General features: G+C 47.0%; 2 non-coding genes and 2 pseudogenes across 2 annotated transcripts; 2 read left to right on the forward strand and 2 right to left on the reverse strand.

Moving 5' to 3' along the window:
* Nucleotides 1-180: 180 nt before the first annotated feature.
* LOC137325983 (U1 spliceosomal RNA) lies at nucleotides 181-344 on the reverse strand. Its single transcript, XR_010964060.1, has one exon. It is a non-coding gene; the product is annotated as a U1 spliceosomal RNA (small nuclear RNA).
* Nucleotides 345-5,670: 5,326 nt separating this feature from the next.
* LOC137325873 (U2 spliceosomal RNA) lies at nucleotides 5,671-5,882 on the forward strand (annotated as a pseudogene).
* Nucleotides 5,883-7,861: 1,979 nt separating this feature from the next.
* LOC137325994 (U1 spliceosomal RNA) lies at nucleotides 7,862-8,025 on the reverse strand. The gene has a single exon (XR_010964061.1). It is a non-coding gene; the product is annotated as a U1 spliceosomal RNA (small nuclear RNA).
* A 5,326-nt stretch (nucleotides 8,026-13,351) lies between these two features.
* LOC137325874 (U2 spliceosomal RNA) lies at nucleotides 13,352-13,563 on the forward strand (annotated as a pseudogene).
* The last annotated feature ends 1,568 nt before the right edge of the window (nucleotides 13,564-15,131 follow it).

Here is a 15,131-nt window from a genome sequence, read left to right on the forward strand (position 1 = left end):
GCTTCAGACACATCTTTCTTTCAATATGCAAGTTCTTTTTAAAAACCTTTCCTTCCACAGCAGCCTCTGAGTGAGAGAGAGAGACTGACTGACTGACATAACGTACACACACACACAAAACAACGCCTCCCATCCGATTGGTGGACTACTGGATCGAAAATCTAACTTTTAGTTTCAATGCAGGGGAGAGCGCGAACGCAGTCCCCCACTACCACAAATTTTGCAGTCGAGTATCTCGCATTTGGGGACATCGCAGGTGTCAGCACACCCCGTGTGCAATGGGCTAGCCTCGTCCTGGGAGATCCACCTTCGGGATCACAGATTCTTCCCTGCCAGGTAAGTATGCCTTATGTCGCCACACAGTGCCACTTGACAGCATTCACTGCCTCTTACGGTTGCAACGGCAGGTTTTAAAAATCAGAATGTCCCTTCGCTCGCAACGTGCTGATGCTCTGAGAGATTAATTCTGCTCAAATATTGGACCCTATATCCGATGATATACTCTCGGAGAAAATACTGCAGCAATGCGGTGCCGGCGATGGTTGTTTGCGTGTCGCCCTTCGAGGGAATTGTCCCGCCTCCAGTTGTTGTTGTTGTAATATATACACGCGCGCTGTTGTAGGAATATTGAACTGCAAGTTGTCTCTATAGTAGTAGTTTCGAATCAGCACAAAGCAGGTGCCTCCCTGGAATGTCACACGTGGGTGGCAGGTCCCTCCCTGACCTGGCCTGGAATGTCACGCCTGCGTCCCAGAAAACAGATCTCCTGGTCAAAGCAGTCCCGCCCCGCCCTGGGATTAACATGACAATGGACAGGGCCTAGTCAGGAGCAGCTTGACACACAACTCACAATATGCACTTCTGAAACATTAACGTCGTTCAACAGTTTAACCAGCCTTTAACACGTCTTGTGTTTTAGGAACATAGGAACAGGAGGAGGCCATTCAGCCCTCGTGCCTGCTCCGCCATTTGATAAGATCATGGCTGATCTGTGATCTAACTCCATATACCTGCCTTTGGCCCACATCCCTTAATATCTTTGGTTGCCAAAAAGCTGTCTATCTCAGATTTAAATTTAGCAATTGAGCTAGTATCAATTGCCGTTTGGGGAAGTGAGTTCCAAATGTTTTCTAATCTCACTCCTGAAAGGTCTGGCTCTAATTTTTAGACTGTGCCCCCTACTCCTACAATCCCCAACCAGCGGAAATAGTTTCTCTCTATCCACCCTATCTGTTCCCTTTAATATCTTATAAACTTTGATCAGATCACCCCTTAACCTTCGAAACTCCAGAGAATACAACCCCAAATTGTGTAATCTCTCCTCGTAACTTAACCCTTGAAGTCCAGGTATCATTCTAGTAAACCTACGCTGCACTCCCTCCAAGGCCAATGTGTCCTTCTGAAGGTGCGGTGCCCAGAACTGCTCACAGTACTCCAGGTGCGGTCTTACCAGGGTTTTGTATAGCTGCAGCATAACTTCTGCCCCATTGTACTCCAGTCCTCTAGATATAAAGGCCAGCATTCCATTAGCCTTCTTGATTATTTTCTGCACCTGTTCATGACACTTCAATGATCTATGTACCTGGACCCCTCAATCCCTTTGGACATCCACTGTTTTTAACTTTTTACCATTTAGAAAGTATCCTGTTCTATCCTTTTTTGATCCAAAGTGGATGACCTCACATTTGTCTACATTGAATTCCATTTGCCACAGTTTTGCCCATTCACCTAATCGATCAATATCGCTTTGTAATTTTATGTTTTCATCTACACTGTTGACAATGCCACCAATCTTTGTGTCATCGGCAAACTTAGATATGAGACTTTCTATGCCTTCATCTAAGTCGTTAATAAACATTGTGAATAATTGAGGCCCCAAGACAGATCCCTGCGGGACTCCACTAATCACACCCTGCCAATGTGAGTACCTTCCCATTATCCATACTCACTGTCGCCTTTCGCTCAGCCAACTTCCTAACCAAGTCCGTACTTTTCCCTCGATTCCATGGGCTTCTATCTTAGCTAACAGTCTCTTCTGTGAGACCTTATCAAATGCCTTCTGGAAGTCCATATAAATAACATCCATTGACATTCCCCTATCCACTACTTTAGTCACCTCTTCAAAAAATTCATTCAGGTTTGTCAAGCACGACCTACCTTTCACAAATCCATGCTGGCTCTCTCTGATTAACTGAAAATTCTCGAGGTAGAAAACTATCCCGGACACACTCAAGAAATTCACTACCTTTCTGACAGTTGCTGGTCTGCTTTTCCCAATCTATGTGAAGGTTGAAGTTCCCCCATTAAGACCACTATGCCTTTGTTACACGCTTGTCTCATTCTGCATTTATACAATCTAGCACTTCAGAGCTGCTGCCAGGGGTCCTATATGCAACTCCCACATAGTCTTAGATCCTTTCCTATTTCTCAATTCAACCCATAAGGTCTCTGTTGGCTGCTTAGCTCTCGTTATATCCTCCTTTATCATTGAAGTGATTTCATCTCTAATCACTAAGGATACTCCTCCCCCTCTTCCATTTTACCTATCTCTCCTGTAGACTTTATAACCTGGTATATTTAGTTCCCAATCCTGACCATCCTGCAGCCATGTCTCAGTAATAGCTATCATGTCATACCTTCCAATTTGAATTTGAACCTGTAGTTCATTTAATATATCCCTTATACTCTGTGCATTTGTATATAGATCTCTTAGTTGGGCCACACACCCTAGCCTGACCTTCAGCTTTGGTGCTGGGTTAATCTCCTTACGTCTTCTAGTTTTCACTTTATCTGTAGTTCCTAATGTACACTTTGTTTCTGCTGCTATACGCTTTTCCCTTTCACTTGTTCTTGAACAACCGTTTGTACTATTTGTATTGTAAATTTCCCCTGGGTCTTCCCCTCTCATGCTGCTCTCAACTTTACTCCCTTCTGACTCCCCGCTCAGGTTCCCATCCCCCTGCCATTCTAGTTTAAACCTTCCCCAACAGTATTCGCAAACACCCCCGCGAGGACATTGGTCCCGGACCTGCTCGGGTGTAACCCGTCCCGCTTGTACGGGTCCCACCTTTCCCAGAACTAGGAATCGAAATCCCTCCCTCCTACACCATCCCTGCAGCCACGCATTCATCCGGTCTATTCTCTTGTTCCTATAAATAGTAGCACATGGCACTGGTAGTAATCCTGAGATCACTACCTTTGAAGTCCTGCTTTTTAAATTTATCTCCTAACTCCTTAAATTCACATTGCAGGACCTCATCCCTTTTTTTTACCTATGTCATTGGTACCAATATGGATCACGACTACTGGCTGTTCACCCTCCCCCTCCAGAATGTCCTGGAGCTGCTCCGCGACATAGAGTCATAGAAGTTTACAACATGGAAACAGGCCCTTCGGCCCAACATGTCCATGTCGCCCAGTTGATACCACTAAGCTAGTCCCAATTGCCTGCACTTGGCCCATATCCCTCTATACCCATCTTACCCATGTAACTGTCCAAATGCGTTTTAAAAGACAAAATTGTACCCGCCTCTACTACTGCCTCTGGCAGCTCGTTCCAGACACTCACCACCCTTTGAGTGAAAAAATTGCCCCTCTGGACCTTTTTGTATCTCTCCCCTCTCACCTTAAATCTATGTCCCCTCGTTATAGACTCCCCTACCTTTGGGAAAAGATTTTGACTATCTACCTTATCTATGCCCCTCATTATTTTATAGACTTCTATAAGATCACCCCTTAACCTCCTACTCTCCAGGGAAAAAAGTCCCAGTCTATCCAACCTCTCCCTATAAGTCAAACCATCAAGTCTCGGTAGCATCCTAGTAAATCTTTTCTGCACTCTTTCTAGTTTAATAATATCCTTTCTATAATAGGGTGACCAGAACTGTACACAGTATTCCAAGTGTGGCCTTACTAATGTCCTGTACAACTTCAACAAAACATCCCAACTCCTGTATTCAATGTTCTGACCAATGAAACCAAGCATGCCAAATGCCTTCTTCACCACCCTATCCACCTGTGACTCCACTTTCAAGGAGCTATGAACCTGTACTCCTAGATCTCTTTGTTCTATAACTCTCCCCAACGCCCTACCATTAACGGAGTAGGTCCTGGCCCAATTCGATCTACCTTCCTTGACCCTAGCATCAGGGAGGCAACATACCATCCTGGAGTCACGATTGCGGCCGCAGAAACGCCTATCTGTTCCCCTTACAATTGGATCCCCTATCACTATAGCCCTGCCACTCTTCTTCCTCCCCTCCTGTGCAGCAGAGCCACCCGTGGTGCCACGAAATTGGCTCTTGCTGCTTTCCCCTGATAAGCCATCTCCCCCAACAGTATCCAAAGCTGTATATCTGTTTGAGAGGGAGATGGCCCCAGGGGACTCCTGCTCTACCTGCCTAGTCCTTTTATTCTGCCTGGCGGTCACCCATTTCCTTTCTGCCTGCGTAATCTTTACCTGCGGTGTGACCACCTCACTGATCGTGCTATCCACAATAGTCTCAGCATCATGGATGCTCCACAGTGAATCCACCCGCAGCTCCAGCTCCGAAATGCGGTTAGCCAGTAGCTGCAGCTGGACACACTTCCTGCACACATGGTCGCCAGGGACCCTGGTAGTGTCCATGGCTTCCCATATGGGGCAGGAGGAACATATCACGGGTGCGAGCTGTGCTGCCATAACTTGCCTTAGATTTACACTGCGTTCACCTCTCAGACTCTCCTCCCGCTCTCTGTCTCCTTTTACACTGTGCTCACCTCTCGGACTCTCCTGCCTCACCTGTGACGTTGCACAGTAGTTTTCTCTTGTTGCAGGTCTGCTGCTGCTTTTATTCCCCACTCTCAGTCTTCTGCTGCTCAGGTCCGCCGCCGCTCTGCGGAAAAAGTTAGGAAAAGCAAGACAAAGCAGCACCTCCTTCCCCCACTTCACCAAACTCCCACACTCACCAAACTCTCAGCTGTCTCACTCGGTGCTCTGTTGTACTCAGTTTTTATTTCCCATTTCCACCCAGCCAGCCAGCCAAGCCGGCATCTGCAGTATTTTCTTTTGATTGGTCTTGCCTGCTGTGGAACGAATGTTTAAACACAAGCTGCTGATTGTCAGCACCTCACCTCTTTCTCAATTGGCCTGTTGTAATCTCACTCAGACACGTCACATCACGTCACTAGTTTTCTCTAAAGAGGTTTCCTTCCACGGCAGTTAGTTAGTGACTGAGACTGACTGACGGAGGTCCGTTGAGACACAACCCTCTCCCATCTGATTGGTGGACTACTGGCAAATTTACAAATCTCTCAAGCAATCCGAGCGAGAAAGGTAAAAACGGCAACTTCTTTAAGCCGATCCACTGTTGCAATTAGAAATGGTGGCAAAATTGTGCCCAGAGCGGGAGAGAACGGCAGTGGTTCTAGACTGCTTTAGACACATTCAGCCAGAGTCAAAGGAGGGAGGGCAGACAGGACCCAAGATCAATTCACATCGAGCGCGTTATCGCTTCTCGGCCTTTTGGCTAAGATCAAGTGGTCAAGTGGGGGAAGGCAACCATTTGGAGCCTTCCTGCCATTGGATGCCGGGGGGATGCAGTCAGGGAGAAATCCCCTCGGGCAGAGTGTAGAGCTTTGGCTTGTAGAGCTTTGGCTTGATGTAATGTCACTGCAAGGAATCTGGAATGAATCTGTAAGGCAATAAGGCACCCCAGAGTGTCAGAAAAAAAAAAAAAAAAAAAAAAAAATCTGTTCTTATCAGTTTAATATCTGATACGTCCCCTATCTGGGGACCATATATTAAATTGATTTTTGGAACAGGGAGATGGAATAGGGGCTTGCTCCGTCCACTCCACGCATCGACCCAGTATTGCAGTGTCTCTGGGAACGGTGCACCTCCCTCTGGGGAGATATTCAAAAGGAAAAAACAGCTCTTTCCCAGTGTCTCTCTACGTGTGTATGGATTATTACTCAGAATAAAGCTGATATATTGCACTTACTTTCTCAGCTCATTGCTATTCTTTTCTTCTCCTGGGCTGAGTGCCCCTCGCTCCCTCGCAGCGATATAATTCAAACTGCAAAATACCTTGACGTCGTTGACTTTAAACGAGCAGGGTCTGCGTGTCTTTGTGCGTACAAATGAAAACTGCGAGATTAAAGTGTGCGTGCTCCTGAACTCTCTGTCTGTCTGTCAAGGAGAGGAAAAGGCGGTGGTGGTGAGGGTGGAGCATCGCGCTCAGGAAAGGAGACTTTCTTTGATGCTGCCAATTAATCTGCACCAGAAAGTCGCTCCCCCCGACCGGGATTCGAACCCAGGTCTCAACGAGTTTGAAAGGTTGCGTCCTGTAAGAATTCTGGGAATTCCTCCTCTTCCGAGTTTGGAAAACTTTGGCCATTGACCAAAATCCTAAGATGGAAGGATAGGTGAGACGTCACCAGTCTCTGTTTCAATGCAAAACCTACAGCAGGTGGTCAATGATCAGCACTAATTCGAGAGGCAGTCGGTCATTGAGAGAGGCAACTGCTCCAGACATGGCGGAGCCATGCCTCGGTTCTGATGCAAAACCAATCGACAGCGAGGACGTGGGGTGAAAAGGGAGCCTTGTGTGGCAAGTGCTCGACGATCGGAATGAATTCGAAGAACAATGGCCCATCGAGAGAAGCAATTGCAACATGATGAGAGACCATCAAAAGCCATTAAAGACTCTTAACAACTTTGTAAGAACTGTTAAACAGACATGGAGCGCCTCATTTAACAACGAAAACTATTGTAAGAGAGGAGTATATAAGTGGAAGCTCGAAACCCCTCTCTCTCTTGTTTGCTCTCTTGCTTTTGGTCTCTTGTTTTTTGCGCTTGTTTGCTGTCTCTGGTTCTTGCTCTCTTGCTTCTTTGCTCTTATCTCTTTTCCAGCTCTTTCTCTCTCTCTCTTAGTTCCTGCTCGCTCTTTTTTTTTCACCCGAGCTCTCCAGGGAGGAGAGCAGCTTCCAACGAAACCAATGTGAGAGAACCGGTCAGCCAGACCGAAGAGTGTAAAGGAATGGTGAGCCCCAACCATACGTGTGTGTGTGTGATAGGTGTCTCCAGGGTCCCCACCAGCCTCTTAGTTTAGCGGGATAAGGTACTGTAGTGGGTGTGTGTAACTCAATGTACTGTGCAGGACCGTTTTTATCGTTATTTTCTTCGTGTTGATGGAATAATAAAAGCAACATTCCAATTAAATTCAAACACCGAGTTTGTGTGTTCTCTGTGCCATTCGGCTATGTGATCCATCACCGGGTGCGTTAGCAAAAGTCTTGTCTTCCTGAACTCCCGGTCCATGAGGTATAAGTGTTCCTTGGCTAGACCGGGGACCAGATATCTGCACCGATCAATAGGGTGAGAACAACCCCAAAGCACCCTACAGTCCTAACCACTAGACCACCAGGGGAGCTGCCTCAACCTCCCTGAGGAACCTGGACATGAGGCTGAGAACACGCACACCGGCCCCACTGGCAGCACCGACCAGCAGGGGGCCGGCCGGCTGGTCCTTCCCTTTCACAGGCTTTTGGCCCTCGATTAAACGGCAAAGGTGTTCAGAAGGAAGGACGGGAGGGTGGGAAATCAGTGGAATGTCACACCTCCGACCCGGAAAACAGGTCTCCTGGTCAAAGCAGTCCTGCCCCGCCCTGCCATTAATGTGACAATGGACAGGGCCCAGCAGCTTCAGACACATCTTTCTTTCAATATGCAAGTTCTTTTTAAAAACCTTTCCTTCCACAGCAGCCTCTGAGTGAGAGAGAGAGACTGACTGACTGACATAACGTACACACACACACAAAACAACGCCTCCCATCCGATTGGTGGACTACTGGATCGAAAATCTAACTTTTAGTTTCAATGCAGGGGAGAGCGCGAACGCAGTCCCCCACTACCACAAATTTTGCAGTCGAGTATCTCGCATTTGGGGACATCGCAGGTGTCAGCACACCCCGTGTGCAATGGGCTAGCCTCGTCCTGGGAGATCCACCTTCGGGATCACAGATTCTTCCCTGCCAGGTAAGTATGCCTTATGTCGCCACACAGTGCCACTTGACAGCATTCACTGCCTCTTACGGTTGCAACGGCAGGTTTTAAAAATCAGAATGTCCCTTCGCTCGCAACGTGCTGATGCTCTGAGAGATTAATTCTGCTCAAATATTGGACCCTATATCCGATGATATACTCTCGGAGAAAATACTGCAGCAATGCGGTGCCGGCGATGGTTGTTTGCGTGTCGCCCTTCGAGGGAATTGTCCCGCCTCCAGTTGTTGTTGTTGTAATATATACACGCGCGCTGTTGTAGGAATATTGAACTGCAAGTTGTCTCTATAGTAGTAGTTTCGAATCAGCACAAAGCAGGTGCCTCCCTGGAATGTCACACGTGGGTGGCAGGTCCCTCCCTGACCTGGCCTGGAATGTCACGCCTGCGTCCCAGAAAACAGATCTCCTGGTCAAAGCAGTCCCGCCCCGCCCTGGGATTAACATGACAATGGACAGGGCCTAGTCAGGAGCAGCTTGACACACAACTCACAATATGCACTTCTGAAACATTAACGTCGTTCAACAGTTTAACCAGCCTTTAACACGTCTTGTGTTTTAGGAACATAGGAACAGGAGGAGGCCATTCAGCCCTCGTGCCTGCTCCGCCATTTGATAAGATCATGGCTGATCTGTGATCTAACTCCATATACCTGCCTTTGGCCCACATCCCTTAATATCTTTGGTTGCCAAAAAGCTGTCTATCTCAGATTTAAATTTAGCAATTGAGCTAGTATCAATTGCCGTTTGGGGAAGTGAGTTCCAAATGTTTTCTAATCTCACTCCTGAAAGGTCTGGCTCTAATTTTTAGACTGTGCCCCCTACTCCTACAATCCCCAACCAGCGGAAATAGTTTCTCTCTATCCACCCTATCTGTTCCCTTTAATATCTTATAAACTTTGATCAGATCACCCCTTAACCTTCGAAACTCCAGAGAATACAACCCCAAATTGTGTAATCTCTCCTCGTAACTTAACCCTTGAAGTCCAGGTATCATTCTAGTAAACCTACGCTGCACTCCCTCCAAGGCCAATGTGTCCTTCTGAAGGTGCGGTGCCCAGAACTGCTCACAGTACTCCAGGTGCGGTCTTACCAGGGTTTTGTATAGCTGCAGCATAACTTCTGCCCCATTGTACTCCAGTCCTCTAGATATAAAGGCCAGCATTCCATTAGCCTTCTTGATTATTTTCTGCACCTGTTCATGACACTTCAATGATCTATGTACCTGGACCCCTCAATCCCTTTGGACATCCACTGTTTTTAACTTTTTACCATTTAGAAAGTATCCTGTTCTATCCTTTTTTGATCCAAAGTGGATGACCTCACATTTGTCTACATTGAATTCCATTTGCCACAGTTTTGCCCATTCACCTAATCGATCAATATCGCTTTGTAATTTTATGTTTTCATCTACACTGTTGACAATGCCACCAATCTTTGTGTCATCGGCAAACTTAGATATGAGACTTTCTATGCCTTCATCTAAGTCGTTAATAAACATTGTGAATAATTGAGGCCCCAAGACAGATCCCTGCGGGACTCCACTAATCACACCCTGCCAATGTGAGTACCTTCCCATTATCCATACTCACTGTCGCCTTTCGCTCAGCCAACTTCCTAACCAAGTCCGTACTTTTCCCTCGATTCCATGGGCTTCTATCTTAGCTAACAGTCTCTTCTGTGAGACCTTATCAAATGCCTTCTGGAAGTCCATATAAATAACATCCATTGACATTCCCCTATCCACTACTTTAGTCACCTCTTCAAAAAATTCATTCAGGTTTGTCAAGCACGACCTACCTTTCACAAATCCATGCTGGCTCTCTCTGATTAACTGAAAATTCTCGAGGTAGAAAACTATCCCGGACACACTCAAGAAATTCACTACCTTTCTGACAGTTGCTGGTCTGCTTTTCCCAATCTATGTGAAGGTTGAAGTTCCCCCATTAAGACCACTATGCCTTTGTTACACGCTTGTCTCATTCTGCATTTATACAATCTAGCACTTCAGAGCTGCTGCCAGGGGTCCTATATGCAACTCCCACATAGTCTTAGATCCTTTCCTATTTCTCAATTCAACCCATAAGGTCTCTGTTGGCTGCTTAGCTCTCGTTATATCCTCCTTTATCATTGAAGTGATTTCATCTCTAATCACTAAGGATACTCCTCCCCCTCTTCCATTTTACCTATCTCTCCTGTAGACTTTATAACCTGGTATATTTAGTTCCCAATCCTGACCATCCTGCAGCCATGTCTCAGTAATAGCTATCATGTCATACCTTCCAATTTGAATTTGAACCTGTAGTTCATTTAATATATCCCTTATACTCTGTGCATTTGTATATAGATCTCTTAGTTGGGCCACACACCCTAGCCTGACCTTCAGCTTTGGTGCTGGGTTAATCTCCTTACGTCTTCTAGTTTTCACTTTATCTGTAGTTCCTAATGTACACTTTGTTTCTGCTGCTATACGCTTTTCCCTTTCACTTGTTCTTGAACAACCGTTTGTACTATTTGTATTGTAAATTTCCCCTGGGTCTTCCCCTCTCATGCTGCTCTCAACTTTACTCCCTTCTGACTCCCCGCTCAGGTTCCCATCCCCCTGCCATTCTAGTTTAAACCTTCCCCAACAGTATTCGCAAACACCCCCGCGAGGACATTGGTCCCGGACCTGCTCGGGTGTAACCCGTCCCGCTTGTACGGGTCCCACCTTTCCCAGAACTAGGAATCGAAATCCCTCCCTCCTACACCATCCCTGCAGCCACGCATTCATCCGGTCTATTCTCTTGTTCCTATAAATAGTAGCACATGGCACTGGTAGTAATCCTGAGATCACTACCTTTGAAGTCCTGCTTTTTAAATTTATCTCCTAACTCCTTAAATTCACATTGCAGGACCTCATCCCTTTTTTTTACCTATGTCATTGGTACCAATATGGATCACGACTACTGGCTGTTCACCCTCCCCCTCCAGAATGTCCTGGAGCTGCTCCGCGACATAGAGTCATAGAAGTTTACAACATGGAAACAGGCCCTTCGGCCCAACATGTCCATGTCGCCCAGTTGATACCACTAAGCTAGTCCCAATTGCCTGCACTTGGCCCATATCCCTCTATACCCATCTTACCCATGTAACTGTCCAAATGCGTTTTAAAAGACAAAATTGTACCCGCCTCTACTACTGCCTCTGGCAGCTCGTTCCAGACACTCACCACCCTTTGAGTGAAAAAATTGCCCCTCTGGACCTTTTTGTATCTCTCCCCTCTCACCTTAAATCTATGTCCCCTCGTTATAGACTCCCCTACCTTTGGGAAAAGATTTTGACTATCTACCTTATCTATGCCCCTCATTATTTTATAGACTTCTATAAGATCACCCCTTAACCTCCTACTCTCCAGGGAAAAAAGTCCCAGTCTATCCAACCTCTCCCTATAAGTCAAACCATCAAGTCTCGGTAGCATCCTAGTAAATCTTTTCTGCACTCTTTCTAGTTTAATAATATCCTTTCTATAATAGGGTGACCAGAACTGTACACAGTATTCCAAGTGTGGCCTTACTAATGTCCTGTACAACTTCAACAAAACATCCCAACTCCTGTATTCAATGTTCTGACCAATGAAACCAAGCATGCCAAATGCCTTCTTCACCACCCTATCCACCTGTGACTCCACTTTCAAGGAGCTATGAACCTGTACTCCTAGATCTCTTTGTTCTATAACTCTCCCCAACGCCCTACCATTAACGGAGTAGGTCCTGGCCCAATTCGATCTACCTTCCTTGACCCTAGCATCAGGGAGGCAACATACCATCCTGGAGTCACGATTGCGGCCGCAGAAACGCCTATCTGTTCCCCTTACAATTGGATCCCCTATCACTATAGCCCTGCCACTCTTCTTCCTCCCCTCCTGTGCAGCAGAGCCACCCGTGGTGCCACGAAATTGGCTCTTGCTGCTTTCCCCTGATAAGCCATCTCCCCCAACAGTATCCAAAGCTGTATATCTGTTTGAGAGGGAGATGGCCCCAGGGGACTCCTGCTCTACCTGCCTAGTCCTTTTATTCTGCCTGGCGGTCACCCATTTCCTTTCTGCCTGCGTAATCTTTACCTGCGGTGTGACCACCTCACTGATCGTGCTATCCACAATAGTCTCAGCATCATGGATGCTCCACAGTGAATCCACCCGCAGCTCCAGCTCCGAAATGCGGTTAGCCAGTAGCTGCAGCTGGACACACTTCCTGCACACATGGTCGCCAGGGACCCTGGTAGTGTCCATGGCTTCCCATATGGGGCAGGAGGAACATATCACGGGTGCGAGCTGTGCTGCCATAACTTGCCTTAGATTTACACTGCGTTCACCTCTCAGACTCTCCTCCCGCTCTCTGTCTCCTTTTACACTGTGCTCACCTCTCGGACTCTCCTGCCTCACCTGTGACGTTGCACAGTAGTTTTCTCTTGTTGCAGGTCTGCTGCTGCTTTTATTCCCCACTCTCAGTCTTCTGCTGCTCAGGTCCGCCGCCGCTCTGCGGAAAAAGTTAGGAAAAGCAAGACAAAGCAGCACCTCCTTCCCCCACTTCACCAAACTCCCACACTCACCAAACTCTCAGCTGTCTCACTCGGTGCTCTGTTGTACTCAGTTTTTATTTCCCATTTCCACCCAGCCAGCCAGCCAAGCCGGCATCTGCAGTATTTTCTTTTGATTGGTCTTGCCTGCTGTGGAACGAATGTTTAAACACAAGCTGCTGATTGTCAGCACCTCACCTCTTTCTCAATTGGCCTGTTGTAATCTCACTCAGACACGTCACATCACGTCACTAGTTTTCTCTAAAGAGGTTTCCTTCCACGGCAGTTAGTTAGTGACTGAGACTGACTGACGGAGGTCCGTTGAGACACAACCCTCTCCCATCTGATTGGTGGACTACTGGCAAATTTACAAATCTCTCAAGCAATCCGAGCGAGAAAGGTAAAAACGGCAACTTCTTTAAGCCGATCCACTGTTGCAATTAGAAATGGTGGCAAAATTGTGCCCAGAGCGGGAGAGAACGGCAGTGGTTCTAGACTGCTTTAGACACATTCAGCCAGAGTCAAAGGAGGGAGGGCAGACAGGACCCAAGATCAATTCACATCGAGCGCGTTATCGCTTCTCGGCCTTTTGGCTAAGATCAAGTGGTCAAGTGGGGGAAGGCAACCATTTGGAGCCTTCCTGCCATTGGATGCCGGGGGGATGCAGTCAGGGAGAAATCCCCTCGGGCAGAGTGTAGAGCTTTGGCTTGTAGAGCTTTGGCTTGATGTAATGTCACTGCAAGGAATCTGGAATGAATCTGTAAGGCAATAAGGCACCCCAGAGTGTCAGAAAAAAAAAAAAAAAAAAAAAAAAATCTGTTCTTATCAGTTTAATATCTGATACGTCCCCTATCTGGGGACCATATATTAAATTGATTTTTGGAACAGGGAGATGGAATAGGGGCTTGCTCCGTCCACTCCACGCATCGACCCAGTATTGCAGTGTCTCTGGGAACGGTGCACCTCCCTCTGGGGAGATATTCAAAAGGAAAAAACAGCTCTTTCCCAGTGTCTCTCTACGTGTGTATGGATTATTACTCAGAATAAAGCTGATATATTGCACTTACTTTCTCAGCTCATTGCTATTCTTTTCTTCTCCTGGGCTGAGTGCCCCTCGCTCCCTCGCAGCGATATAATTCAAACTGCAAAATACCTTGACGTCGTTGACTTTAAACGAGCAGGGTCTGCGTGTCTTTGTGCGTACAAATGAAAACTGCGAGATTAAAGTGTGCGTGCTCCTGAACTCTCTGTCTGTCTGTCAAGGAGAGGAAAAGGCGGTGGTGGTGAGGGTGGAGCATCGCGCTCAGGAAAGGAGACTTTCTTTGATGCTGCCAATTAATCTGCACCAGAAAGTCGCTCCCCCCGACCGGGATTCGAACCCAGGTCTCAACGAGTTTGAAAGGTTGCGTCCTGTAAGAATTCTGGGAATTCCTCCTCTTCCGAGTTTGGAAAACTTTGGCCATTGACCAAAATCCTAAGATGGAAGGATAGGTGAGACGTCACCAGTCTCTGTTTCAATGCAAAACCTACAGCAGGTGGTCAATGATCAGCACTAATTCGAGAGGCAGTCGGTCATTGAGAGAGGCAACTGCTCCAGACATGGCGGAGCCATGCCTCGGTTCTGATGCAAAACCAATCGACAGCGAGGACGTGGGGTGAAAAGGGAGCCTTGTGTGGCAAGTGCTCGACGATCGGAATGAATTCGAAGAACAATGGCCCATCGAGAGAAGCAATTGCAACATGATGAGAGACCATCAAAAGCCATTAAAGACTCTTAACAACTTTGTAAGAACTGTTAAACAGACATGGAGCGCCTCATTTAACAACGAAAACTATTGTAAGAGAGGAGTATATAAGTGGAAGCTCGAAACCCCTCTCTCTCTTGTTTGCTCTCTTGCTTTTGGTCTCTTGTTTTTTGCGCTTGTTTGCTGTCTCTGGTTCTTGCTCTCTTGCTTCTTTGCTCTTATCTCTTTTCCAGCTCTTTCTCTCTCTCTCTTAGTTCCTGCTCGCTCTTTTTTTTTCACCCGAGCTCTCCAGGGAGGAGAGCAGCTTCCAACGAAACCAATGTGAGAGAACCGGTCAGCCAGACCGAAGAGTGTAAAGGAATGGTGAGCCCCAACCATACGTGTGTGTGTGTGATAGGTGTCTCCAGGGTCCCCACCAGCCTCTTAGTTTAGCGGGATAAGGTACTGTAGTGGGTGTGTGTAACTCAATGTACTGTGCAGGACCGTTTTTATCGTTATTTTCTTCGTGTTGATGGAATAATAAAAGCAACATTCCAATTAAATTCAAACACCGAGTTTGTGTGTTCTCTGTGCCATTCGGCTATGTGATCCATCACCGGGTGCGTTAGCAAAAGTCTTGTCTTCCTGAACTCCCGGTCCATGAGGTATAAGTGTTCCTTGGCTAGACCGGGGACCAGATATCTGCACCGATCAATAGGGTGAGAACAACCCCAAAGCACCCTACAGTCCTAACCACTAGACCACCAGGGGAGCTGCCTCAACCTCCCTGAGGAACCTGGACATGAGGCTGA

Source organism: Heptranchias perlo, chromosome 9 (genome assembly GCF_035084215.1).
Source record: "Heptranchias perlo isolate sHepPer1 chromosome 9, sHepPer1.hap1, whole genome shotgun sequence".
Lineage (NCBI taxonomy): Eukaryota > Metazoa > Chordata > Chondrichthyes > Hexanchiformes > Hexanchidae > Heptranchias > Heptranchias perlo.